At 38.0% G+C, this 27,518-nt stretch overlaps 1 protein-coding gene across 6 annotated transcripts in view; it reads right to left on the reverse strand.

Moving 5' to 3' along the window:
• Nucleotides 1–27,518, reverse strand: part of SUCLG2 (succinate-CoA ligase GDP-forming subunit beta) — a 310,821-nt gene that overhangs the window by 217,724 nt on the left and 65,579 nt on the right. Inside the window, exon 2 of one of the 6 annotated variants that reach the window (XM_067755138.1) lies at nucleotides 8,434–8,555. The exons of the other annotated variants lie outside the window; for them this stretch is intronic. The gene's annotated coding sequence lies outside the window, so the exon portion shown is untranslated. The remainder of the gene's footprint in view (nucleotides 1–8,433; nucleotides 8,556–27,518) is intronic. 6 annotated transcript variants of the gene reach the window in all.

Below are 27,518 nucleotides of genomic sequence, written 5' to 3' on the forward strand. Positions count from 1 at the left end.
TGCCTGATATGTGAGATCACTAAGAGCACAGAACTGTTCATGTTATATTTGAAAACTAAAAAGGCTTAATTTGTTTCCTTCTGGCTGGTGTCTTCCACCACCCTCAATGCTAAAGAACTACTCAAACAAGAGGCATAAATTTTCCCTCTCAGGCCCCCAAACCTGTCACCACACCTGACATGCTGCATGTGTTAACTCATATGTCTTGGATGGATGAGAGAACAGATGGACAGATGGCCAAGTAGATGAAAAAGTATAAGAGCAAATGGAGGAACAAATAGAAGAACAAATAAATGAATAATTAAGGGGAAAATGTGTTGCCTTGCTATTTTGACACCAAAGTTGTATGTGGACGTGACTATAACTATAAATTTAATTATTCACCAATCAACAGAATGGTGAAGAGAGGACAGAACTCCTCGATATAATCACAGATGAAGTCTTGTCTTCACGACAGATTCAATGATTTTGCAGAGACATGTTCATTCATAAACCCAGAGACTCTCTTTGAAGGAAGAGACAAACTATGCTATGATATGGTTTGTAAAAGCAAACCACAAAAACATTTCGTGTGTGTTAGTAAATAATCTGTACAATTTTTAAGAGAATAAAGGTAGACAGGAAATTTTCCTGATTCCAGAAACGAACAGGGTTTTAAGAAGTATTTCCCATTCATAAATGTGTTGAAACATTCTCCTCTTTAAATAGCAAATAGATGAATTTAGATAAACATATTTAAATTCCCAGAGCAATCTCAAGGAGCAGCGACAGTTTGGGAAAATGTCAAGAACACCCTCTGCTTGAGAAAACTGCTGTGCTATGTAAGATGGAGATTATCTCAAGGAAAACAGAAACCTTCTCAAAAAACCTTACTGAGTGCATCATTTTTTCCCAACTGTTGATTTTAGAGAATTTCAGTTGAGAGTTACTTCTCTCTGCCAACTAAATATAAATATCTCATACCAACTGGGTTAGGGGGAAAAGCATATAGGTTGAGAAGACAGAAAGTACACTTGATTCATTCTCACTAAGAATTGATAACCAAATTGTCCAAATGAACTTTCACTATCAATACCAAAACAGTGACTAAAAAAAGACAAAAACTCAAAATGGATGTCACTTGAGTATAAACAACTCAACAGGTTCACCTGACTCAGTTGGGTGGTAAAGAATTAAATAAGTAAAGAATTAAGTTAACTAGGGCAGTTAAGAGTAAAGTTCACTTTGTGCTAAAAATAAGCTATAAAGAAGAGAGTTCATATTGGAGAAAATTAAAGAACAGTCAAAAAAGACCTCATGCTGCACATAAAACGAACAATAACTAAAACAAGTAGTACTTCTTCAAGATGTGCAAGGTCATAAGCAAGTCATAAATAAAAGGACTTTTAAGAAAACAAGGTATACTCTTCGCTACAAAAAGAATTAGGACTCAGAACAGTTTGGTTAATAAGTTTAAGCAGAATCAAGAGCTAGAAAAAAATTAGATTAAGTGAAATAAACTAAGTGAAAGAACACATAGAAAATAAATGACATGAGAAGAAAATCTGATTTCAACATTAACTTTTCATAGCTACTAAATGCTAAATATCAATAAAAGACTTCTGATTATTATAAAGCAGAGACTCAAAACCTGGTGGCATTTCAACCAGTGGATATCTAAAATAATTTCTTTTGATACTCAGGGCAAAAATCTGACAGCCAAAGAAGCTGTACAGAGCTTCTGTCTTGACGGGATCTTTCTCTTCTAGTAATGACAGGAATGGGAAGAGGGAGGACAGGAACTCTCCAAAGTCATAAAGGATTATACAACCAGGGCAGCCAGATACAGCTCTATGCTAGAGGGGCAGCCACGTTGTAGTCTAGCCAGTCATTATGCTAGATATTTTACATGCACTTTCTCATTCAATTTTATCTTAATGAGTAATGGAATCAAATCTCCATTTTCCCAAAGAACCAATGGGCAAAAGTAAAGAATACTCTCTTTAGTTCTCTATCTTAAGAAGAACTGGAGGAAGGGAAAGGAGAATGACCTGTCAAATGTGCATTTCAAAAAACATCATCAACCAATTAACGAGAGCTTGGTGAGAGGGGATGGGGTGGGGAAAAGCCATGAGGGTTATTATTTTTTTCACTCTTCCTTTCTCTGTGTGCTTTTCTCTCTGATTTGGTCAGACAATAACATTTTTAAATTGTACCACTTCAAAAATCACATGCCTATTTTTCATTAAGATGATGAATTATATATTGCTATATAATTGATAGTATACATAATATATACTATTTATAATGAACATATAGTATAAATTCAATAATATAATCAGTACATAGTAATATATATTTCATACATATATAATTTTAGGAGCTATTTTTGTATCCAACAGGTAAGGAATTGTGGCACCTAATCAAGAATAAGGGCTTGTGTCTGCTGAAATTATCTAGTTACCTAACAAATATTTAGACAAAATAATGGTAATATTTTATGTTTTCAAAACATTTTAGATTGGCTTATCTAAAAAACAAGACCATATTTTTTAAAAAGCATGCCAAGTGTATTCTGTATTTGAGGGTGGAATCTCAGTGGAGCCAGGGTGAGAGGAACAGTGCAGCGAGGCAGGTAGGAAGGAAAGGAATCCAAAGTGGTAGCTGGCAAGGTGGCCCGTGCTTCAGCTGGATGGTTGGTCATGGAGGATGGGATGTCTCCAGAGAGGCCATAGGAACCACTGTGTCTGGGACAAGCCATGAGGGAGGAGTAAGGGATAAGATGGGGCAGAAGGGCAGAGGAAGGGATTTATCTGCAGACTTTTTCTGTCTTCAATCTCCTTTCTCTCACTCACTCCTTTCTCTCACTCAAGTTTGCCAAAAGTTGGCAGGAGAAGCCTGAGCCTCAGAGGTTCTGGTGTGGTTCAGCTTAGGCCTCAGAGGAGACAAAGAGCACCCATTCAGGCCCACAACATCGGGGAGGCACAGAGGAGGCTGTGGCTCTGTGAAAAGATCCAGGAGCGCCTGACCTAGCATAAATCTAGGGTTCATCCAAGATACTTTCTAAGATTTGAGAATATTTCCAAAGGCTAAAACTTATATCATGAAATCCTAAAATGTCCTTTAAAAGAAGTATTTAGAAATTCCAGTTATATGTAATATCAAAATTTACGTTAAAGCTGAAAATAAAATAAAATCGTGTCTTCTCAAAATGAAATTTTTCCTTCCTCGTTAATAGATCCTTTTACAATTGAGTTTTCACTAGGATAAAGGGTCCAGGTTCACAAGTTATAAATCAGGCAAAAATGAGGCAATTACAAGATTAAGGGTAGAAGAATTTAGAATGTCAAGTGGCATTAATTTAAGTGAGGTTCTCTACACCTACTTTAATTAATGCCAAGTGCTTGGAGAACTTTGTTCTTCTGAGATGAAACCTGAAATTGGATGAGACTAACAGTAATCACAGTCTAATACCTCATCCTTCAGAACAAAAGGTTTTATTTCTCATCACTTAAAAAAAAAAAAAAAAACAACCTTTTCAATCACAGTATGTGTAATATAAAATCAAGGGGAAAAAATCCAAGCAGATTTTAATAAACTTACTATAGCTAAATTCCAAACCAAGAAACATCCAAAGGGGGCTCTCTGGCCCAGCTTCTCTTCCTATCTGATAGGAGACTGTTCAGGAACACAATGATATTCCAAGATGGATAATAATTCCCCTGTATATACCAGCACAGGCTTTCAAACAAATCAGTGTGTTGTCAGAAGAATAAAATTTGAATTCAGTTCTGGGGTATTGAGTCCATGTCAATTGTCAACCACATCGTAAGGCCATCTTCTAAAAATAATGTTAGTGCATTTAAAAAAAAAAAAAAACTTGTTCACAGGGGAACATATGACACTGATGTGTAAGTAAAATAGTACCTATTATTCTGAGATAAATAGATAGACATAGTACAGCCAGTATAACACAAGACTAAAAAATCCAGATGATGAAAGACTCAGAAAAAAGTAAAAGGAAAAAAGATAGAAAGAAATGAGAAACTATCTTACTAGTAAATACTCTGGCAAATCTCAATTTATGGGATGTTTTATAATTTTGTCCAAACTTATTTTATTTAATCTTTATTAAATTCCACTATTACTAAAAAGGAAATTACAGGCCAATATTTTCGATGAATATAGATGCAAAAATGGTCAACAAAATATTAGCAAACCAAATCCAACAATATATAAAAAGGATCATACACCATGATCAAGTTGGATTTATTCCAGGGTCAACAAGGATAACATTCACAAATCAATCAGTGTGATACACCACACTACCAAATGGAAGGATAAATATCACATTATCATCTCAACAGATGCAAAAACATGCATTTGACAAAATTTAACATCTATTCATGATAAAAGCTCACATCAAAGTCGATAAAGAGGGAACATATCTGAACATAATAAAAGTCATTTATGACAAATTTACAGCTAACATCCTATCAATGGTGAAAAGCTGAAAGCCCTTCCTCTAAATTCAGGAACAAGTCAAGGATACCCACTCTTGACACCTCTATTTAATATAATATTGGAGTCCTAGCCACAGTGATCAGATAAGAAAAAGAAATAAAAGGCATCCAAAGAAAGAAGTAAAACTGTCACTATTTGCAGATGACATGATACTTTATAGAGAAAACCCTAAAGTTTCCACCAAAAAGAACCCAAAACACTATTAGAACAAATTCAGTGCAGCTGAAGGATACAAGATTAATACACAGAAATCTGTTGCTTTTCTATATACTAACAATGAAATATCACAAAGTAAAAAAAAAAAAAAAATCCCATTTAAAATCGCATCAAAAAGAATAAACCACCTAAGAATAAACTTAACCAAGAAGGTGAAAGACCTATACTCTGAAAACTATAAAACACTGATGAAGGAAACTGAAGATGATACAAAGAAATGGAAAGATATGCCATGCTCTAGGATTGGAAGAAGTAATACAGTTAAAATGGCCATGCTACCCAAAGCAATCTACAAATTTAACACAATCCCTATCAAAATACCTATGACATTTTTCATAGAACTAAAACAATCCTAAAATTCATATGGCACCACAAAAGATCCCAAAGCGATCTTGAGAAAAAAGAACAATGCTGGAGGTATCACCCTCTCAGGCTTCAGACTATACTACAAAGATACAGTAATCAAAACAGACACATAGATCAATGGGACAGAACAGAGAGCCCAGAAATAAACCCACATACATATGGTCAATTAATCTACAACAAAGGAAGCAAGAATATACAGTGGAAAAAAGACAGTCTCTTCCATAAGTTGTTTTGGGAAAACTGGTCAGCTACATGAAAAAGAATGAGATTAGAACATTTCCTCCCATCATATACAACAATAAACTCAAAACAGATTAAAGACCTAGATGTAAGACCGGACACCCTAAAACTCCTAGGAGAGAACATAGGCAGAAACACTCTTTGACATAAATTGTAGCGGAGTTTTTTGGATCTGCCTCCTAACACAAAAGAAATAAAAGCAAAAATAAACAAATGGGACCCAATTAAACTCAAAAGCTTTTGCACACCAACGGAAACTATCAACAAAATGGAAAGACAACCTATAGAATGGGAGAAAATACTTGCAAATGATGACTGACAAGGGATTAAAATCCAAAATATATACACAGTGCATGTAATTCAATATCAAGAAAACAAACAACCCAATGAAAAAATGGACAGAAGACCTGAAAAGACGCTTTACCAAAGAAGATAAAAAAATACCTAGCAGGCACATGAAAAGATACTTAACATCACTAATTATTAAAGAAATGCAAATCAAAACAACATTGAAGGGCTTCCCTGGTAGCGCAGTGGTTGACAGTCCGCCTGCCAATGCAGGGGACACGGGTTCGTGCCCTGGTCCGGGAAGATCCCATGTGCCGCGGAGCGGCTGGGCCCGTAAGCCATGGTGGCTGGGCCTGCGTGTCCAGAGCCTGTGCTCCGCAATGGGAGAGGCCGCAGCAGTGAGAGGCCCGCGTACTGCAAAAAAAACCAAAAACAACAACAACAACAACAACAAAACAAAAACATTGAAATATCACCTCACACCTGTCAGAATGGCTATCATCAAAAACAAATGATGGAGAGGAAAGTCTACAAATAACAAACATCGGAGAGGGTGAGAAAAGGGAACCTTTGTACACTGTTGGTGGGAATGTAATTTGGTGTATGTAAATTGGTGTAGCCACTGTGGATGACAGTACGGAGGTTCCTAAAAAAACTAAAAATAAAATTACACATGATCCAGCAATTCCACTCCTGGGTATATATCTGTAGAAAAACAAAAACACTAATTTTAAAAGATATATACACACCAATGTTCATAGCAGCACTATTTACAAGAGCCAAGATATGGAAGCAACCCAAGTGTCCATCTATAGAAAATAGACAAAGAAGATGTAGCGTGTGTGTGTGTGTGTGTGTGTGTGTGTGTGTGTATAATGAAATATTACTCAGCTATAAAAAGAATGGAATTCTGTCATTTGCAGCAACAGGGATGGACCTAGAGAATATTATACTATTGAAATAAGTCATGCAAAGAAAGACAGACACTATATCATATCACTTATACGTAGAATCTAAAAAATAAAACCAATGAACATAGATAGCAAAACAAAACTAACTCAGATACAGAAAACAAACTAGTGGTTACCAGTGAGGAGAAGTAAGGAGGGAGGAGCGTGTTAGGTGTAAGAGATTAAGAGATATAAACTACTATGTACAAAACAGACACGCAACAAGGATATATTGTACAGCACGGGGAATTATAGCCATTATTTTGTAATAACTTTTAATGGTGTATAATCTGTAAAAATACTGCATCACTATGCTGTATACCTGAAACTAATGCAATACTGTAAATTGACTATACTTTGTTTAAAAAAATACACTGTTACTATAAAAAAATATTTTAAGAGTTTTTTTTTAAAAACATCAAAGTTCATAGGATAAATAATACTCTCTTTGTATGTTTATTTCAGCATATTCAGGACAAGCAGCATAAGGAAAGCACACATCACTACCTTTTGCCATGTCCATATTTCACTCATAATGTAGACAGAGCAAACTGGAACTATACACTAGGCTTTCCTAACAGGATCACTGGATTCTTGTTCTGTACAGCTCACAGGTTAAGAACACAGGTTTTGCAGTCAAACAGAACTTTGTTTTTTATTTTCAATTATAGGCCCTCGCTAAGTTCTTTGTTTTCTTATCTGTAAAAGTTCTTTGTTTTCTTATCTGAAAATATAGAAAACATTCCTTGCCAGAGGAATATAGATCAAGCCCTTCCCTAACCATACGGACACTTTGCCATCTTTTCCTACCCACTGTTATCCCTTTACTTCCTACAGAGCCTCTCCATTAACCACGGTCTGAATTTTGGCCTTCCAGCTTGACCCACCCTCTATATTTTCAGCCTCTTGGCTGTCTGCATTCCTGGATTTGGTCCACAGCTTGATTGGACTCTCTGTTTTTTCCTTGTAAGATAATAAAACCCGTAATTTTTCAATTACTTTATAGTTTTTGTTTAAGTTTTTATATTCATGAAATTTCATTTCGTCTTCACCATACCCTATGAAGCAGATTGTTTTACTAAAATTACATAAGAGTAAAGAGCTTTGAGAGGTATTCTGACTTTCTCAAGTCACAATGATACCAAAAGCAGCAGAAATGGAACAAAAATTATGAGCATCACTCCTGAATCCATGTTTTATTTTGTTTTCAGCTATGTTATAAGGCACACCATTTGCATAAATAAAATCCAATAAATGTCCAAGGAAAGTGAATTACATGTGGAGCCTTAAAAGTTAAAAAAAAAAAAACAAAAAAACTAGAAAGAATCAATTCTCCAAAATAGCATAAAATATGCTGGATAATGGCAAGAGATGGCAGGAAGACAGAGCAGACTCCAATACAAAAAAGAAATTTGGGTAATAAGTCCAGTAGAATAGCATGAGGAAGCAAGTAGAAGCATGCAGGGGAGTGTTAACTCCTGATTTTTAAAGACAAACATTGGAAAAATGCCCATAGATGGAGGTCAGGGGCATTCACAAGGAGAACTGTTTCACTGAAGAAGAAGCCATCAAAGATCTATTTGTATACAACTTTACACATGCTGTTTTGTGTGCTGGGTACAACATAATCAAGTCCTCAAAGAGCTTACAGTCTAACCTCACCAGTACAAAGAGTTCAAATATACAGCATATGGCTAGGTCTCAAATATGTAAAATATAAGCTCTATAACATGATACTGCTTGCTATATTATTTCTCCATCTAAAAGAATTAGTAGTGGTCTCCCACAGACAGTAGACATGCTAGTAAAAACTCAAAATGAATGACTATACATAACTTCAGAGAGGATGTGGGTAAACAGGCATACTCACATTCGCTTTGACGAAGGGTGATTCAATCATTCACTTTAAGCGTGTACACTGGTACAATTTTCACAGGCAGTAAGGATCATATACTCAGAAACCAGCAATCTCACTCCTACAGCACTAATCACCTAAGTGAACAAGGATATGTAGACTAAGAATATGTTCACAGCAGGGCTGTTTATAATAGGGAAAAAATGCATTAGTTAAATAAGGTAAAGTACAGCTAAAAATGATTTTGTATATATTTATAGTATAGAGCTCTACTCCCTAAGTAAGGATAGCCATGATGTCTTAAGTGAAATGGTTAGGTACATTATAAGCCACATTTAATGGCTGTGTATATGCACTCACACATTCATACATCAGTCTGGAAGGCCATAAATCAAACTGACAACAGTGGAAACCTCTGGGTGGGATGATTCCAATTGGTCTTTTTTTTTAATTGAGTAAAAAAGTGCTAAATAAATTAAGTAAAAGATAATGAAAGGCACAAAGTAGCTATACTTATTATTTAACCCAATATTTGCTGAGTGTCTCCTCAGAGGATGGTGAGAGATACATACAGGCTGGCCAAAGCCCTGAGTCCAGAAATGAAGCCTAAGACCCCAGACCACCAGCAGAGACAGTCCCTTGATTAACTATTAATATTATCTCCACTTTTAGGCTGAGAATGTCATCCATGGGTCACAAACATTGAAACTGGTTCATCTTTTACAACTTACTATTGGTCAGTTTGAACACAAGTGAGCTAAATATTACAGAGTGTCAATCATAATTTCACAACTGAGTTGTCACGAAGAAAAAAATATATGCTGTACTTGGAAATGTCAAGTGTAATCCAATAAATGTCAAATAAAATTGAATTGTTTGTGGGAAGTTATAGGTGGGTGAACAGGAAGCCTGGGCGAGACTCTCTGAAAATGAGATCCCATATATTTGGTTGAGTTTGTGTTCCTGAAATCAAAGCTTTTTCCCCCTCCATGTTATCCTGCACAGTAAATCATTCTGACTTCCTCTGAAGAGTACTTTATCCTTTAAGTACTTAGCTGTCCAGTCACTTTCTAATAAACACATTTCTCACAGACATATCCCTGGGCAGTGATGCAAAGGGAGTTAGTAAGGCATTTAACCAATGTTGTTTAACACAATCTTTAGACTTTCCCGTGGCAGTGTTTTCTCAAGAGCAAACTCCAAAGATTCAGCCAAACTAATACGGCACAAGATGAAAGTGCTTAGCATATGGCTGCTTCCTTTACGCTGAAAAGGATCTTAGCAACCACATGTGGCACACACATGTCTGTGGACAACATAATATACTCCCATATTTGCTTGTCAAAAGGATTGGGAGGTCTGTCAATCACAAGTGACTTTCCCAGAACACTTGTTCTTTCTTTAAGAGATTAAATGTTAAGTATTTTTTTAAAAGAGACGGGCATGCAATAAGGTGGTAGCTGTGATTCCTTGCTTAATTCAACCAGTATGTACTAAGCACTTCTCAGCGTCAAGTTCTTTTCACCAGGGATGCAATGGTGAACGCCAAACCCTAAACTTTTGGAGCCAAACGTCAAGTTAGGGAGACAGATGAGAAGCAGACAAAGACAAAACAGCATGCGATGAGGAAAGTGCCTGGAGTGGCAGCATCTTAAGGGGAGACTGAATGGAAGGTCAGAGAAGTTTCTTAGAGTATTAGCCTAAGAAGTGAGGTGAGCACTATAGCACCAAAGGGAGAGAAAAATAACATGTATGAAAAGACCCAAAGGTATTTAAGAAGCTTATGGGATTCAGTCAGGTAAGGCTAACTTCTACCAATATGGTTAACTGTCAGACATACACTTAAGATATCAAAATGGTGAGCGAGTCATCAATTTGCTTCAAAAAACTTGGAGAACTAAATATGAATTTAAAATATCCAAATTAGGAAGTCTGCTTATCCCAGGTCAAATCAAGCTAAAATATGTCCTTTGAAAGTTTTATACTTAATGCCTGCTAGTAAATACTAGGAATATATCAAACCACACATGTATTTGTGTAGAATGACATTCCCCGCCCTCAAAACCACCTTTTCTTACATGACACATTATGTTTCTCTCTTAAGACAATTATCTTAGTCTATTCATTTTGATGTTCATTTTCCTCTGTCAACCATCACCTTCACCGGTGACTAGTTTTCTCAGAGTGGTGAGTAAGGGATGCTTATTTACATGCAATGATAAAAGAGAAAATATCTTACAGTGTCTTTCTTTTACCAGTGAATCAACCTCCTCTGAGGACTCAGACTCCACTGGAGACTGACCAGTGGTCTTGGGATGTTCAATCACTGAGGACTCTTAGACCTGCCATCACCTCCCACCATGCCACCCCCAGAAGAAGGCCAAACTGCTCCAGATGCCTCTGTCATCCATGGCTCTATCCTGATTCCAACTTGGGCAAAGCACCTCTGGTTAGAGCCACCATCTGCTTGACTTGTCTGCTGTTCTTCCTGCTTGTGCCCTCGCTTGGCCCCTCTACAGGCCTGTTTCAGCATGGCCAGAGGATCCTTTCAAAATATCATGTCACTGCTCCGTTCAAAACCACTGCAAAGTTTTTAAAGTAGGAATTTACCATATGACCCAGCAATTCCATCCTAGGAATCTACTCTCTTAGTTTTCTTTTGCTGTTGTAACAGATTACAACAAACTTAATTGTTTAAAACAACATTCATTTATTATCTCACAGTGTTTGTGGGTCTGAGGTATGGCACAGTGTGGCAGGGTCTCACCCAGATAAAATCAAGGTTTTGGCCAGGACTATGATACTCATTTCGGGCTCAGGGTCATTTTCCAAGCTCACAGGTTACTGGCAGAATTCAGTTCCTTACATATGTTGGACTGAGGTCTCTCTTTTCCTGACACATGATCCTTCACCTTCAAGCCAACAACATTGCATCAAATCCTTCTCATGGTTCCAATCTCTGAATTCCTCTTCTACTTTCCTCTTCTGCTTTTAAGGGCTCAAGTGATCACATGGGGTCCACATAGTTAATCCAGGATAATCTCCCTATGTTAAGGTCAACTCATTAGTAACCTTAATTATAACCATAAAGTCCCTTTTGCCATGGAAAGTCACATACTCATGGGTGCAACACCAGGGGTAAAGGTCATGGGGCAAGAATTCGGCCTATCACACTACCCAAGAGAAATAAAGACACATTCCACATAAAGATTTGCACATAAATGTTCATAGCAGCACTAATCACAACAGGCAAAAATTCAGAACAACCTAAATGTCCACCTACTGATGAGTGAACAGATGAAGTGTGCTATATCCATACAATGAATACTAATCCAAAAAATGTTATTCAGAAACACAAAAAAGAAACTATTAATACATTCAGTGACATGAATGAACCTCAAAAAAAAAATCACATTAAGTGAACAAAAGCAGAAATAAGACTACATGTTATATGATTCCCTTTACAGAAAAGGCAAATCTATAGGAACAGAAAGTAGATTAATGGTTGTCTGCAGCTGCGATTAACAGTAAAAAGGCATGAGGGATCTTATTGGAGGATGAAAATTTTCTAAACAGGACTACGGTGATGATTACATACAGGAATAAATGATAGTAAATTTACCACTACAAGTCACTGAACTATGCTCCTAAAGTGAGTAAATTTTATATGTAAAATATGACTCAATAAACTTGTTAAAAAAATTACAAATAAATAAAACCTTTGCAAAGTGATCTCTCTTTTCATGCAAATTTAAAGTCAACATCCCTCCAAATGCTTACAAGGTCCTACACAATTTGAATTCCCAGTATCCCAATTCCTACTGTGCTCTCTCTTTCCCATTAGCCTGTTTCTGCCATACTGACCTCTTTACTATTCTGACTAGCCCCTACACATTCATGCCTCAGGGCCATTCCAATTTATCCTACCAACCCAACCCTCAAAATGAGACTATCACTGCTTTGTATCCAGCTCTCTCTTGAATCAGCTCCGAAGCAACATGGTGTTGACCATGGAAACAGGAAGAGAACACTCAATACTTCCCTCTGCTCCTTTTTGCTCTCCTACGCCATAAGGGAAGGTATAATGAAAATGATCACACTGTGAACATCGGTACAGGTTGAGCACTGTGATACTTGGCGAGCAGGCAAAGGACATTCTTCAGAATGGGGTCACTGTCTCACCCTTCTCCAGCTGCCACCGGTGCCAATAAGCTGCTAGAGTATAACTGCCGACTACACTGGGAATGCACAAACTGCCACGTCAAAATGCTTTCTCCCTGCTGCCACTCTCACTCCCCTGTCCAATACGAAGCCCCGTTTATTTCAATTATTTCCATTACAGATTTTCCTCAACATTTGCAAAATAATGCCAACAGCAACCAACCTATATCCTCAACTAACAAAAAATCACCTCCACTTTATCAGAACCACTTGTGCAGTGAAATAAGTTGCAACGTAATTCCAAAAGAAACTATTATCTCCACTTTTTAACCAGGGTCTTGTGATTTTTTTTTTTTTTTCCTTTTCGTTACCAGGATAGAGTATCTTACTTGTAACTCTCAATGATTTCCTCAGAGACTATAGCTACTGGCAATCTGGGAAAGCTCCTTCCTTACTATGGCCAAATCTCCAAAACCAGATTCACATGACAGAAACTTCAAAGTTCAGAGAACAGTAGCAGTTAACCTCAGAGAGCTGTTGTTTCTCATCAAGCTGTTAAAACAACCTAGAATGCACGGGACAATAATCTCTTTTTGCAAATGAAGTGTTTTGCTTAAAATTAAAAAAAAGAGCTATTCATAATAACAAGATTCATTGATTGTGAGAGATCAGAAATAAGCAAGCTCTGTAGCAGAGTCCAATATGCCAACCTCAGTCCTCAGAAAGTCAATTAATCTACCTTCCCCAGTTGGTCTCATATCCATGACTCTGTGGGGTATTTTTAAAATTTTAATGAGTATTTTAAAGAACATAAGGATGTCTCTAGCTTCTCCTGTTTTTAAACACTCTGTCAGATGACCTTCTGAAATGCTCTAAAACATGTTCTGGGGCTTTTCTGTTTTTGTTTTGAAGGCAACATAGTACAGTGGTCAGGAACTCATGCCAAGAAGGTGCAGGTCCTAATCTCAAATCTGACATTTACTAGGTTCAGAGATTTAAGTAACCTGCCTAAGGCTACACAACTAGTAAATGACAGGAAAGGGATTTAAACCAAGACAGTCTAGCTCCAGGGTCCACGGGCTTGGTCACTACTCTAAGATGCCTCCCATTTACAATAATCACTCCTGTTCTTCCACCAACACCACCATCATCATTATCCTCATCACCACTATCAGAGAGCCATATTATAGATAATAATTTAAACTGTTTTGTTTACCTGATCACGTCTGGAACTCTGAAAAGACACACTCAGCAAATGCCATCCAATAAACAGTCACCACATTCATTCATTTTTCTAATGCCGGTCCAGTGGAGAATAAAATGTCATAAACCTCATTTTGCAGACTGTGGAACTGAGCTAAAAATGATTAAATCTTCTAGCATCACTTGGTGACTGAGAGGCAGAGAGAGAAGTGATGAAGCTCGACTCTATTCACCCAGCATGATCACTCATCTTAATATTTCAGCTTCCCAAATAAAAATAAGTAGGACAATTTCCAGCCATCTGATCTACCTGGAGAAAAACAAGGCCAGGCTGGCTTGCTAAGCACACTGGAATAAATAAAGTACTATGACATGAGTAAGGGCCTATCATAAAGAATTCCCACATGCGTCTGCAGTCAGCATAATAACTGTGGTGTTTCATATCGTTTTGCATTCAGCCTGGGTAATTCAGTGACACCTTAAAAGTGACAGATGAACATGAAAAAAGAGCTGACATCTTGCAAGATGTGAGAAGATGCCAGGAGGACCCTAACAAAGTGCAGTGACAGCTGCAATGGAGGATGACAGAGCTTAAAAAGCAACTTACCACTTATTTTTTAGACTTAATTTTTATATTAAAAAAACAGAAACATGAAAGAAAAAAAATTCAATAAACTCTTTCTCAATGGAACAGTTAGTAATCCTAAATCCAACCAAAACCAAAATGAATGACTGTCAAATGTGTCGCTGACACCTGCATGATAATTCATGGGCAAATATTTTAATCTATTCAAAACACACAAGAAAAAAGATTCTTAAAGATTCCACCAGACCTTTAGGACAGCCCTAAAAAACTCCAGAGCTTTATGGTATTTCCTAAAAATCCGCTACAAGCATATTTGCTAACATTTCACTAAAACAAACCTCTTAAAATTAATAAATTACCTGTCAAATCCCATAAAAACAGATGGTCACTTGGAGACAGGAAAAGATGTTATCATTCTGTTTTACACAGCTGTTCAGACTAGGAAAAGATCATTTCATTTTCCAAACATACAATAAACCTTGTCTAAGATTTCCAATATCATGCATAAAAATGAAAATTTCATGCAGCTGCTTCTGTGTTACACATCTGGTTATTGTTGAGAAAACATCTTTAATAGTAAAAAAAAAAATCATTATAATAAATAAAAACTAAAATTGGTCTGTCTTTGTTCTTCCTTAACAAGCAGCAAGCTACTTCTCAGAGTTTTGCTATCAAAAGATTTTAAATTGCTGAGTGTCCCTGTGTTGAGGTACGCTAACACGTTATTTAATACAATTAAGAATTTATTACCAATCTCTTACCAATAAAAAAGTACACACAGCTGAATATCCGGTACCACAATTGTTTCTTCCTGTTACTCCTTTCAAGAAGGTATTTTAGGAACTGCATGAGCAATCTAACACATGAAACAATAAGTCAACACACAACATTTGTGTCACACATCTGAAATGAGATTTTGATTTGTTAGTCTCCAACACATTACTTACATTACTATAAATCACACAAAGATGAAGACATCTGGCACCTAAGAATAGTTATAAAATAACCAACACCAAGAGCATGCCTATATTTATGCTCAGAGCTCTCCTGGTTCTATATTTTTAGCAAAAGACACGAAACTTGATAGCTAAATATATGGCCTTTTTTTTTTTTTACATTATTTGCCAGGAGCACCAGTGTTTAAGTCTTCAAAATGTCCACAAAATATATCTGTGACGTTCAACTACTGTAAGAGGGGGGTGGGGTTTGTATGGCAGTGGGCTTCCTTTAATATTGGAAAAATAATTAAAAGTTTGACAGGCCACTTTGAGTTAACAGTTAGGTAGTGAATTGCATCAGGAAGTTTTACTATCACTGCCCTGTTTAATATCATCCAAAGGATCCTACTGGAAAAAAATTCAAATCCCTTACAGGGCTGACAACATCCCAGTGACCTCCTAGAACCTTTCTTCTCCCCAACCTCATTTCGTTCCACTCCACCAACTACACCCAAGCTTCCATGATGATCTTTCTGTCCCCTGAAGCCTCCAAGCTTGGGGCCATGACCCATGTATTCCTCCTGCTTGGAACACGTCCCCTAGATTTCCTTGCAGCTGTTCAGCATTCACACTACAAATGTCACTTCTAGAGAAGCCTTCCTTGACCATTGGTCCCTCCCCTCCCCTCCCCTTAGATCACTAGCTCACTGTCTTATTTTCTTGATGGCACTGATAACCTTCAGACATTATTTTATAATTATTTACATGTTCATTTTTCTATCCCCTCCCACTAGAATTTAAAGTTCTTCCGAATAGACGTCTTATTCACAGCTACATCTCCAGCCCCAAGTACCTGCACATAAAAAAATGCATACTGAATGAAGGAACAAACTTTGTTTTCCTCTAAATTAACTAATAATGTGACTGAAGTGGCCAAACAATCCATTTGAATCCAACCTGTATCTTGGATACCCCACTACTGGCCTCATAACCAGACTTAATGATAGGTTGGGATAAGGAGTCCATAAAACCAAGGGGGACATGCCCAGAGTCTATCCCCTTGAAGTCTGTGCCCAAATGGCTTCGTGTGGGTCTCTTCTCAAGATCTGGCCTTCCAAGGGAAGAACATGGTACCCGCTATGTATACCCTTAGGCTTGTGGGGTGGCTATTCGCAAGAGAGGTGGATGGATCTGGGCATGAATGCACATGAAGCATCTTACAATATGGGATGGAGCCAGGGTGAAAAGAGGAACCACAGGCCAGGGGTTGGTAATCCCTATGCTGCACATTCTTACACGAAACTCCAGAAAGTCCAGGAATATGGGGAATTCCCTGGCGGTCCAGTGGTTAGGACTCCACACTTTCACTGCCGAGGGCCCCAGTTCAATCCCTGGTCAGGGAACTAACATCCCAAAAGCCACAGGGCGTGGCCAAAAAAAAAAAAAAAAAGTCCAGGAATATGAAATTTAAGCCAAGCCTCCCACATCATTATGAAGGTATGTTTGTCTAGGTAAGACATTTTATTCCATTTTGGGTATATGTTAGTCTATCTGATAGACTGTTAGCTTGACTTATAACTTTATATTTTGAACATATGGGATGTGGGTTTCTATTTGGTCCTACAAATGTTGGGGGTGGGCCTACGTGCCACTGTGAGTCTTTGATCAAGTCCCTTGAGCTCTCCGAGCCTGTTTCCTCACTGGAGAAAGAGAAATAATTCCTGTCTTGCCCCCCCATATTATCTGAAGAACAAATGAGATCATACATAAATATCTATAAAAAGTGTAATTTAATAATATTTGTATTGTGTTCTTTTTAACATGCCTCCTTATGTATTCCAGCCAAGTGAAGACCATAACAATTTCCATGGCCAGTCTCAAAGCTACTGTGGCCTTTAAGAAACTTTTGAGCTAGATGGAGTTTTGCTATTCATTTCATTTTTTCAAAGTGTTAAGTATTCATAAAATTATTTCTCTATCCTTCAAAGTTCCACATCCTTCCAGAAGGAAAAATATACCAGACTGCCCATGAGTTTAGATATTAAGAGAATTTTCTTTTTTCTTTAAAGGAAAAACCTTCTAGAATTATTTATAGTTATTTATAGTTACAAAGGCATGCCAACTGAAAAATGCCTCTTCTACTATTTAGCCCATTGAATACAGATCTGTTTTCCAGGAAAAGCACATAATATACACTAGTGCTATGCATTTGTTGATCTCTAGTCAGTTGCTGGAATGAACTGAGCATGAAGTCTACCCTTGAGGCTGTGTTAGATCTCCAAGGCTGTCTGTCCAGAAGCCTCTCCTCCCGTCCCAGAGGAGAGATGATCTTGGAGATTTAATAAATCAAGAGCACAAACAGAACATATAAAGAAGCTAAGGCAAAAAAGAAAAACCCAAATACTTAAAAAGAGCAGAGAGCTGGCCAGAGTGCAGTAAAAGCTAAAATGGACTCTGTCCAATACAGGACAAGAGAAAACAAAATAAGACTTCAGTGGACTGAGATTCAAAAAGCCTGCATTTTAGATGATCAAAAACCCTTTTACACAATGCATTAAACTCATCAAATGGGGTACACTAACCACTAGAAAAATCACCAAAAAATAAATATTGGAAATCTATTCCAAAGTACCCCTTAGAGTTCACAATGACCTAGGCTTTGCAATTTTCTATATAACCAGATAGTTCTATCCCACTCTTAGGTCTACAAATCAAGTAAATTCAGCAGGAAACTTACTTGTAAATAGTAACAGCAATAATAATACAGGAGCTAACACTTACTGGACAGTTATAATTTCCATGCGCTGATCTAACTGTGTTAACAAAATGAGTTATTACAATTAACACGAAGAAGAGACAACAAGTCTCTGACATCAGAAATCTTATTAGTCCTTTAGAGGGGGAACCTAAGGCACAGAGAGGTTAAGTAACTTGCCCAAGACCTCATGTAAAAAACTGTAAGAAAAATTCAGGAGGTCTGGCTTCAGAGGCAGCCAACACAGTCCACAGAGGTTAAGTAGAAGAATCAAGAACTATCACAAAGGAGATACTTTATTTGCCATGCCTTCTAAAAATATGTGTTCATCACCACCACATGGAAGGGTACAGGCACAGTAGATTAAAAAAAAAAAAGAAGAAGCCAATATGAATTCAGGCCTGGAAACTAATTGTCCAGTTGGAGATGGAGAAGGAAGAACATATTATCGATAGGACCTCACAGAGTTCCTTCATACACAATGTCTCATGTGATCCTCATAACATCCTTAAATTGTGATTCCCAGCTCATAGAGGACAAACTGAGTCCAAATATGCCAAGCAAGTTACTCAGGATCACAAAGGTATTCAGTGGCATTGCCCACATGAAAACTGATATTAACTCAATGTTAATTCACCTAGCATCCCTGAATGTTCTAGAGAAACGGTCCTCCTAATCACTCAAGATATCAAACTAGACAGGTGGGGAAAAGGAACTGGCATTGTCTAATAACAATCCTATGTAATGTGTGGCCCCCACAAAAAAAAGAAAAGAAAGAGTAGAAAATGGTGAATATGGAAGCCACAACTCAAATTCAGACCTTCTGAATCCTGTTCAAACATTCTTTCCACCACACCAGGCACACTGTCACACAAGATAGTATTACAATGTAAACTATAAATCAGGATGGGTTGAGCCACTGACAAATCAAAATGAAGAGAACACATTCATTCTCCAATACCCATGGCTTGTTTGCTCATTATAGGAGTAAAGTTCCGTGATGAGCTGGGGTAGCCAGTGAAGGCTATCAGGAAGATTCCCTTTGTTAGTGGCAATCATTTTTCTGATACAATTTGTTTACATTATTATAAGACTGGGTCGATATATAGCAACTTCTACACTTATTTCACTGATTTCCTTGGTGTGGTTTTCAAAAGAAATACCATACTGTGTAAATACAATATAGAATGCATTTGCAAGTACTATTTTGTTATCACATTCTTGCAATAATTATTAAAATTTGTTATTCTACTCTTTAGCTTACTCAGATCACCATACTCTAGCAAATACTATATTCAACTGGTCTAACATGTCCTCAACTCCTTTCTTCATCCACCACATCCCATATATCAGCAAGACTCATGAGCTCTTACTTCAAAATATTTGCCTAAGACATCCACCTCTCCCTAGCTCCTCTGCCACCCTCACCATTCAATCACTGTCTTCTCTCACTTGGATAATCATAACAGCCTACCTCTTCCCTACTTCTCCTGCAGCCCTGCTAATCAACTCACCATCGGACAATCCATAATAGGGTAACCAACTCATCCCGGTTTGCCTGTTTGCCTGGGACTTTTTTGCTTTTAGCACTGAAAGACCTGTAGCCCAGGAAACCACGCATTCCTGGGCAATGAAGATAGTCGGTCGCCCTAATTCAACTGGTGAACTTTTTATAAAATCGAAAAAATCAGGCCATTGCTTGTGGTCAAATGAATCACTGGCCCCATTTTGGATTCACACCCTTTGCCATGTCCCGCTGACTTTCCCTCCACTATAGACCCTGGCCATTTGTCTTTGGGCTCAACCAGTAGGATGTTAGCAGATGGTATTGCAAAGAGGCTTGAAATATGCTAGAGGCTGGGCTCAATCTCTTGCATTTGGGCCATTTCCCTGAAGATTTGCCCCAGCTATCCTGATGGTCCAGGAGGATGAAAGTAACATGGAGCAGAACTGGACCCAAACAGTAGCTTATAGCCAAGCCCAGTGAGACCTCCCTGGATCAGCCAATATGCAGATGTTTGAGCAAGAACAAATGACTCACTGAAGCTTGGGGATGGTTTGGCATCTAGCATTGCTGAGGTGATACCAAATTGATGTGGGTTCTTATCAAAATCTTTCAGTAGCTTCCCATTTCACTTAGAATAAAATTCAAAATACTTACCTGGCCCACAAAATCCTGCATGATCTGGGCTCTCATCTCCCTCTCACCACACTGCCTTTCAATCTCACTGGTCTCCTTCCTGTTTCTCAGACTGAGAACGCTGTTTCTAATACACGATCTCAGCCCCACCTGCTGCCTCTGCCTCGAACACCTTACTGCCAGTGCTTCTCATGACTAGCTCCTTTTCATCCTTACATGTTAGCTTAAAATCATCTCCACAAAGACTTTCTTGACCATCCCAAGTTTTCCATGATTTTACCACTTGTTTACCTCTGTCACAGCACTTCTCATATTCTGTAAATAATTTGTTGATCTGTTTATACTCTGTATCCCCACCAAGCTCAAATATTCAATACTTTCTAAATAAGTTACTGAATATCAACTGAATGATGCCCAGTGGTCCAGAAAATCTGTTAATCTGATACCTTCCTGGTCTGAAGTGTAAAAGATTTTTATTATTGACAACAGAAAGTGAGAATCGATACAGTAGTAGCGCTATAGATTATGTTTATCCACCACTGATACAGTTTTTAAATTAAAAGTTCAAAAGGGATTTAATGGGGTGTGGGGGGGAAATGCTAGCTGGACATAAGCTTATAAAAACCAGCGAGAATTATACAAGACTTTAGTTGTATCACATTTTCCAAATGAAAGAGTACCTCATTATCAAACCCCTATTAACAACCCTCCACCACCACTAAAACTACTTTGCTTAAATCAAGGGAAGCTGAACAAATAAAAAGTTGTTTGGCCTTTTAGCTACAGAAGTTAAAACAGAAGCAATGAAAGACCTGTAGCCCATTCTCCATCATTAGTTATTATACTATTGGCCTACTGGAAAATTTTAGCTGTCCACCTTCTTCAGGGACTTCAATGTTCACAAAAGACCCCTTTAAACTCCAACAACTGTGAAGTTAAAAGGCATTGAATCATGGCAGCGGATGTGTTTCTATATTGAGAATATCTTTGTAATGTGAAACACAACAGACCCAGTTCCTTGTTCAGCTAATGGGTGCTGCTTACAGTATTCATGGCAGGGAAGGTGGACACACCAGCACTCCTCACAGCTTTGACTAATAAAATCAACCCAGGAGATAGGATGTCAGGTTGGCCTCAAGCAGGAAGGGAGGGCTTTGGTGGGGGCCTGCCTAGTCTAGGGTGTTTTACATGAAGCTTTAGGGAGCAAGAAGGTATGAAAAGATGGATCAGAGTCCCTGGGTGAAGGCAAACAACCTTATGAACAGGGCTCTCGATGCTAGAGGCCCTGGTCCCTTGACTTTGGGCTCAGAAGTAAAGGGCCCTTGACTTTGCTTTTCTGTCACTCAGAGGTGCTTCATTTGGACTGGAATTTGTGAAGCGCACCAGTACAGTTAGTGAAGGTGCGACCTCAGAGTCTAACCTATATGGACCACCTGGGGCCTCTGTGAGGATTCTTTTATAAACTAGGAATGAGGATGATGACATATCTCAGAAATGTCTTATGAAGATACAATGAGAAAACCCAGGCAAAGCATTTAACAGCAGTTATTAAACATACATGGAGTTCTCAAGACAATGTTAGCTGTTGTATTTTCCACCACCTAGCACATGCACCCAATAAATATTTACTGAGTCCATGAGTAAATGAAAGTCTCAGCTTCTGTTGAAGTTTACTCTTCTGCTTGAGAAGGGGAAAAACCTGTGTAAAGGTAAAACAACAGGTCTGCCTTCTAAGACATCAACAGGATGGCAGATATGAACATTGCAGTTGCAAGAAAAACATTCCGTTTTTGGTTTTGGTTTATACATCATTCTCATAAGTTTGGTTGGTTAGTAACCAACCTCTACAGTCCGATGAATTCTGATTGGGTTCCCAAAAGTTTCACAACCTACAAAGGCAAGGAGAGGTCTGGAACTTACTCAAAGTAGTATCCATTAGGGCACTGTCCACAGAATCCTATCTAAGAAGGCAGCCATCTACACTTCCCTTGGACAGCACACTTCTCTCTTTCCTACAAGTAACTACCTTGACACACAAATAACAAAATGATCTAAGTTATGGCTTCTCTCCTCAGAGCTAGTATCACCAATATCTCACCAATCATTTTGAGAGATCATTTCCATCAGAAGCAAAGAGAAAAAAAATAAGGCCAAGGTTTCCATTCTAGGGTCAGAATAAAGTCTGTTCATTAGATGTATTAGATTTAATAAAGAGCCAAAAAGGAAATGTAATTTTCACCTCTTCTAGGAAGTCGTCCCTGATCGTCCAGCATCCACAATGGGATTGGTACACCTTTCCCCTCTGTGTGCCCATAACATTAAGCCACGCTTCTACCATCACTGCATTTCTAGGGGTATGCATCAGTCTCTCTACAAGGCAGTGAACACCTTAGAAGCACCAACTATTCTTGGTCATCCTTGTGCCCAACCAACCTCAGTGTCTGAATCGTTTGAGGCACCCAATCACTGTTAAATGAATTAACATCACACAGAAAATATTACTTAAATTACAAGTGTTTTTTGAGTCCTCCCTTGGTTTCCTGATAGTCCAATCTCTTATTTTATCCAAGGGTAATAAACAAAACACTATGGCAAGGATGGAAAGCTACTGTATAATACTGTACAATATTTATTTTTTTTCCATCAGTAGGCAGATGAAGTAACAAAAAATGGCACTGAAATGAGCATTCTTGAGGTACCTTTCAATTTAAATGAACAAACATCCAGTGATGCTGTAACTGAAAGCACAGCTGGGTGATATAAATAGGGACTATCAATACCATGACCTGCTAGAGCTCAGAGAGAACCTGGCAGAAAGTGAAGCTGTCTTTGTCTAAGTAGACTTGTTCCTGGCAATATCAGAAGACCTGACCATCCCCACATATTGGCCAAGGCTGTTTAGTGGCATTAGACAGGAGGACCAGCCTGAGGAAAATCCTAAACTAATTTCTGCCAGAAAGCTGGCAGCAGGCAAAGCTGGCAGGTTGACATCTCCCGTCATGACCTCCCACCTTTCCACCATGGCCCATGGGGCTGCTGCTCCCTTAGTTTTGCCTTCTCCCTAAGCCAAATTTAAGGACATGACCCAGTGGCATAAGAGAAAACCCAATGAGTGTGTACATCATAGAAGCCCTGCTTGGCAACTGTGAATCTAGATGGAAGGTTTCTTGGAGTGTTTGTTCTCTTACTAATTTTTCCATTCAGTAACCATTTATGGAACCTATACTATGCTCTGGGTACCAGGAAAGCAAACATGAATGGGAAGCACCCTTGGCCCTGGAATGGAGAACTAAGCTTTGTCCTGTGTTTATACACTGGCTTCCTGAGGTCATCCCTAAGAGCAGGGGTCCCCAACCCCCAGGCCACGGACTGGTATGAAGCAGCACAGCAGGAGGTGAGTGACGGGTGAGCAAGCGAAGCTTCATCTGTATTTACAGCCACCCCCGCATCGCTCGCATTACTGCCTGAGCTCTACCTCCTGTCAGCATTATGGCGAGTTGTATAATTATTTCATTATATATTACAATGTAATAATAATAGAAATGAAGTGCACAATAAATGTAATGTGCTTGAATCATCCTGAACCATCCCCCGCCCCGGTCCGTGGGAGAACTGTCTTCCACGAAACCAGTCCCTGGTGCCAAAAAGGTTGGGGACTGCTGCCTAAGAGTATCAGGAAAGCCCTTTCATCTCCTCTTCATTCTTCATTTAAAAGCTGCATGAATTAATGGGGTAATACTTAAAACCATCATAATCCATTCCATAAAACAGGCTTCAGTAAAGGACCACTGTTATCAAGGAGTCATTCTTAAAGTTACTCTACAAGTAAGGTGATCATGTACTTTATTGTTTAAATGAAGACAGTTTGAGAGTGAATGTGACTGCTATTAATAATAGTTCTGGAACAACAGATGTATCTAAGTCTATCCAGACAAACCAATAAGGATGGTCATCTGTGCTTAGAGACACTTAAAAAAATGTTAAATGCCAGATGAATCTTGAAACCTGTCCTGGTTTACGGGAACACATACAATCTCTTTCTTATATGAAGAGTATTGTGTGGAGAGGTCAGCCCATAACTGTCTCATAAGTCATGTGCTTCCTCTTTCTGAGAAACAACACACCACAAGTTAAATGACAGCCTCTGCCCCCACCCCGTGCACACTGAGATGTGGTGCACACCACTCACCATAACAGCAAAAACCACAGCAATATGATGACAACATCTGCACTGCTGGTGGGAATGTAAACTGGTGCAGCCACTATGAAAAACAGGATGGAAGTTCATCAAACAGTTTCAAATAGAACGACTATATGATCCAGCAATTCCACTTTTGGGTATTTACCCATAGGAAGTAAAAACACTCACTTGAAAAGACATATGCACCCCCATGTTCACTGCAGCACTAAACAGCCAAGACTTGGACGCAACCTAATTGTCCATAGACAGATGACTAGGTAAAGGATATGTGATGTCATACACATGTATTTAAAACAGAATATTATTCAGCCATTAAAAAGAAGGAGATCCTGTCATTTATGACAACATGCATGGACCCTGAGGTTCTTATGCTCAGTGAAGTAGTCAGACCGAAAAAGACAAATACCATATGATCTCACTTACACATGGAATCTAAAAAAAAAAAAAAAAAAAAAAAACATACTCAAAGATACAAAGAACAAATTGGTGGTTGCCAGAGGAGGGGGCAAGGGGTGGGTTGGCTCTTTTTTTCATTTTATGCAGCCAACATTATCCTAATAGCAAAGCCACAGAGAGACATTACAAAAACAAGTAGAGACCAACGGCCCTCAGAGACACAGACACAAAAATACTAAACAAAATATTTATTACAGAATTCAATAATAAATAAAAGATCATATACCTTGACCAAGCAGGTTCATTCCAAGAATGCAAGTCTGGTTCAACATTCAAAATTCAATCAATGTTAATTCAATAAATTATAAAGAAAAAAAAGTGATTTTCTAAATAGGTACAGAAAATGCATGATACTATTCGGCATCAATTTTTTTATCATTATAAAAAAAACACTCAGTAAACGAGGAATTGAAGGGAATTTCTAATTGTTGTGAATCCGCAAACAGGGAAAAGCTGTAAGGGATTCTGAGCAATAAGAAAGTGAAGGGATGAAGATTTTTCTCATGTTTATGATACACATGTAGGTTATCTATAAAGAAAATATATATTTATGTAAAGTTGTTTTTCAGTGCCACACCTTGCACCTGAAGACTCTGGGAACAGTCTGATTTTTGCATATCAAATACTTTTAGCACTGTTATTTTCCCCGTTATCCACATCCCATATACTTCTTTCCCCGCATACTGAAGCGGCTGGTATATTCGCTCAGAAAGACAAAAAAATTCTAATACTTGGTCCACATTTAATCTGAGAAAAATAACAGACTCACAAATCCCTTAGCTTGTTCCATGTTGAATGAAAGGAGAAAAAGATACATAATTGAGGTAGCTTGTTTACTCATTTGGTTTTCATCCATCCTACGGTAGATCAAGCAATATATATATTTAAAATTTTTTCAGTTCACTTCCTGACTTTTTTGTAAGTAACCCAGAAAACTCAAGTGGAGCCTTAGTACTGTTTATGAACATCTGTTAAACACTGCCAACTCCTGTAACAACCACCTTGGGGAACAGCGTAGCCTCTTAAAAGCATAATTCCTTAGGTAATATTTATTCTGTTGCAATGTAAAGAAAGAACGGTTTTCATTTTCTTTCAAAATTATGCAACTTTTGACTTCACATAGCTCCATCTCCCTAGAAAATATCAACCAACAGTATATGAGTAATATATTCATTATCAAATCATCTGACGAGCTGTACACTAAATATAGTTCAACACTCCAGTGTTATTGCAAAAGCCCTGAGCATTGTTTGTTTTTTATCTGCTGCTGACGTTTTTAATAGCTGTTATTATATGTCTTTTATGATGGCTTGAAACAGTCACTCAGTTCAGACCAAAAAAGAAGGAAGGAAAGAAGGAAGGTAAATTGGCGAGCACCTCGTTTATATGAGGCATGTGCTATGTTTGTCTTTTTCTTTAATCTGAATCATTCCTTGACATACATATTATTAGCCTCAATTTTATAGTCAAGTAAATTGTGGCTTAAGTAACCAAAGTAGACCTGGGATGATGTTCTGACTGTACAGTCCATGCTCGTTCTAAGCCAAGAAGCAGAGACAAATTTCCCCCAAATTCTAAAAGCTACAGAGACCACTACCAGGATCACCAAATCCATTTCCTCTTCTTCCTATGCATGCATTGAGACTGTATTTCCCAGTCTCTCTTGCAGTTCACTGTGACCATCTGATGAATTTTAGCCAATAGAATGTGAGCTGAAGTGATGCAGTATGCGCAAAACTTCCACACGCAATCCTCCATGCTCTTTTCCCCTCTTACGTGACTGAAACAAACACAATCCTCAGGTCATCTTTGAGACACACGTGTTGAAGAGGAAAGAGTGAAATGATGAAGGATCTGTGAGTCACCACTTACAGGCAGAGCAAGAACACCATATTGGACTCTTATGTGACCAAGAACTCCTTATTGTATTAAGCTACTGAGAACTGGGCAGTTTATAAGTTACATAAGCTAGAATTCCCTAACATACAAAAACAGAAAAAACAATCTAAGTAAGTCACAGTGGGAAATAATATAGTCAATCTAGGGATTACCATACAAGCATTACAATAATATTTCTGAAAAACATATTTAATATGTAGGTAATGCTCATGTTATTATGTGGACTTTTAAAAGCAGGACACAAAACTATATGCATAGTATTTTCCCAGAGTTAAAAACAAACATTCTCTATCAATTATATTTATGTAAATATGTGCACAGAAATAAATGTTGCTGACTGAATGAATGCAGAAGAAAAATGGAGGGAAATATGTTGATCTTAAGGCAGGTTCTCTCTGGGTAATGGGATTATAGGAGGTCTTTCCTTCTTTGTGCTTTTCTGTATTTTCCAAAATCAAAATAACAAGCATATCCTTTTGATAATCAAAAGAGATTTATCTGTTTAAGATTGCTTTAAAAAGGCCAATATGTCCAGACAGATGGATAAGAAGAAGCTAGCTTTTATGCCTACTTACCCCAGGCAAAGCTTTTCTACATTTATAACCCCATAAGGTATCTTCTGTAGATCTAGAACTACCACGATATACACTGGGGTGAGTCAAAGACCTCAGGCACAAATAATTCATGGGAAAGACCTGGAAAACGAGACCATGCACATAACTTCTTTGTTCATTCATAATGAGGTACCTTTAAAAAAATTA

This window comes from Pseudorca crassidens, chromosome 10, assembly GCF_039906515.1.
Source record: "Pseudorca crassidens isolate mPseCra1 chromosome 10, mPseCra1.hap1, whole genome shotgun sequence".
Taxonomy (NCBI): domain Eukaryota; kingdom Metazoa; phylum Chordata; class Mammalia; order Artiodactyla; family Delphinidae; genus Pseudorca; species Pseudorca crassidens.